The following is a 2916-nucleotide window of genomic DNA, read 5'->3' as shown; positions in this document are numbered from 1 at the left end:
AATTCAGCTCAACTCATGTAGGACATTGTTGTGGGATCCAGGCCCTCAGCTGGATTCCTTGGTCTTAGTGTGTGGACGGATTCCCTGCACTCTTTTGTATACTGTTCTTTGGGTGACTTATAAATAATCATATAAAGTATGTGTCCTGTATTATATTGTTCCCCTTGCAAAATAAGCCCCAAACCAACACACTCAGGCTGTACAAAATTCTCAGAAAAGCATCAAGGAGAGGGCAGGAGAATTTTACCCAATATTTCAAATGAAATTTGAATATTCTCTGGATAGTTTATGGGACAGAAGTGACTCTCCTGAATTGTGTATCCAGGGCTAAAAGCATTGAGGTGGTATGTCTAATGATGCTGTGATTCTTTCATCTGGGGAATGGCAAGACCGCTTGCCAATCTACCTTTAGGACCAGAGTTTCTGCTCAAAGGGCGGCTGTCAAAGAAAGAAAAAGGAAATCACCATAAAAAGACATAGGTAGGGTATAAATTCAGCAAATCTAAAATGGGGACCCCAAACCTCTTAACGTGAAAGGAAAAGGAAACTTTCTTAATGTGAAAAGAAAATGAAATAATGACTTTGAAGATGATACTTAATTAACTACAAGCTTGAGTTGTTTGTATTTGCTGGTTTTAAATTTCTCTTCTCTGTGGCTTATTCACTGTCTTTCCTGAATTTAACTAAGTCTGTGGGAAGTCTGTCACTGCCTCTGTCCTGATCCTCTCAGCCTTTTATTAGCTGCATTGAATCCCACCTTCTCTCGGTCCTTGAATTTGTCAAAGTTAAAGTTTCCTTCCTTTTGTGACTGTTTATGACAGTTGTTCATCTGGATCTGAATGATGTGTCTGGTGACACACTTTGCTTTGCCTTTGGATTTGGATTGTTGCTGAGATATGTTATCTTAAGGCAGAGCATGGTACAGTAGAAGGAACATAAGTTTTTGTAGACCCTGACTTACCAGAAAGAAATTAAAAAGCATAAAAACACAATTGCAATAAAATTAACCACATAGAAAAATGTATTAGTCATAAGGATAAATAGAGCTGAAAATCTGGTACTCTCAACCATGTGAAAGAAGTAGCATCGTGAGTGAGAAGAAATGCGTTACCTCAGGAGAGGAAATGCCAGCTCTCAAGAGCAGCTAGGCTCTACCCTTGCACTAAACTCTAAAGGAGCATTTAAACTGGTAAATCTCTATTCAAATCCCAGCTTTGTAGTTTACTAGCCATTTATTCCTAAACTGTTTTTAACACAGCCCCAAGATTGGTTTTTGATGATCTGTAAACCTGGCATAAATACATAACTGGGTTATTATGAAGATTAAAATAAAATATATGGGATATATTTATTAGAGTACATAGCACATAATAACAGATATTTATTTATCTATCACCTATGTATCATTTTTCTATTTATAACCTGTCTGTTCATATACCTGACATCATTTCTCCCACTTCAAATTTCATCCATATTACTACATTTTCTATGGTTTTGGTATTTTTATTCCATAAGGGTACAGACTTTTAAAGGCAATGACTACGTCTTTTTTTCCCCATTCTTTCCTTTAAAGTGCTGGTCATCAAGATGGCATTCAATGTGCCTTCATTGGTTTGGTTCTTCCCATGAATGTGTGTTGGTTTCTCACTGGCTTCTACTTCCTTGGGAACAACTGTCTATTGAGCTTCCGTTTCCTTTTCACTTCAGTGATGAGAAAATGTGCTACTTGCCTGGCCTGAGCGTCTGGGCTAACTCCTCCCATGGCAATGATTCTCCATGATTTTCCACATTGTTTGTAAAGCATGGTTAAATACTGGGTAGTGCTGTGCTGTACATACCATTGGCCTCTGTTGATACCCATTCCAATAGAAAAGGGAAAAATGGCAAGTGAGTTTTTCTAATCTAAATTCTGGGCAATTAGTTGCCTGAGAGTGACCTTTCAACAGATGTGTGAGGCCACACTTCCCTGAAAGAAATTTGGAAGTCTTCTGAATCCACAGGAGTCACAGTTAGTTTTGCATAAAGGTGGCTTCTTTGGTCAGGAAAAACTGTGAAAGCCCCTAACCCTACTCTGTGGAGTAGATGTGCATTCAGAGAAGCCTTGGGGAACTATTACATCAATCTAGATACATTGGCATTCTGATCTTCCCAGAGAGCCAACCAAACCTTAGTGAGATTCTCTAGACTCTGAAGTCCAATTCCCCTTTGAAAACTTGATGCTGTGGCCTCCCTGAGACCCTAAACTTTGGTTTGGAGAATTGCTATGGAGCCACCAGTCAACATGAGGGAAATAGATACCCTCCTGAACTGTCTTAAACTCTCTACTTTCAAAGAAGGCTCAATCCACTAATTTCTCTGGTACCCTAACTCAAGCTTACAGAGATGCCCACCAGTTACATTCCATATCATACAGCTCCCATGGCAACTCCTCTAGGCCAGCACGGTCACCACAGTGTCACAGAAAGGAAAACCAAAGTTAGCAGATGGGAACCTCAATAGGTCGTCTTTTTCACTTCAGAGTCCTTGCTTTTTCTGGTAAACTGGGAAATGTTCATTCCAGAATATAGAATTTTGATGTTTACTTAAAATCATTTCAACTCCTACACTTAATTAGCACTCCAGCTTGGGGGTGGATTTTTTCTCTTTTTTTTGGCTTGGATGCTATATGACAAGTAAAGTCAAAGATGTTTTGGAAAGCCCAAAGCTGGAGGCTTATTTAAGGAAACAATGGTGTATTTAGAAACATAACTTGTCAGTGAAAATCCAGAGGAGGGGCAGGAGGACTGCACACTGATGCCAGTTCTTCGGACCTACTGCCTTCAGACGCTCTTTCCAGGTGGTCCTCTCTGACTCCTAGTAAATATGAATCCATTGCACACACAGGACTTTTGTAAAGAAACCTTAGGTCTTGTGTGT

Source organism: Chinchilla lanigera, unplaced genomic scaffold, assembly GCF_000276665.1.
Source record: "Chinchilla lanigera isolate Chin_1 unplaced genomic scaffold, ChiLan1.0 scaffold00111, whole genome shotgun sequence".
Lineage (NCBI taxonomy): Eukaryota > Metazoa > Chordata > Mammalia > Rodentia > Chinchillidae > Chinchilla > Chinchilla lanigera.
The sequence above is the reverse complement of the archived record's forward strand: the minus strand, read 5'-3'. Positions refer to the sequence as shown.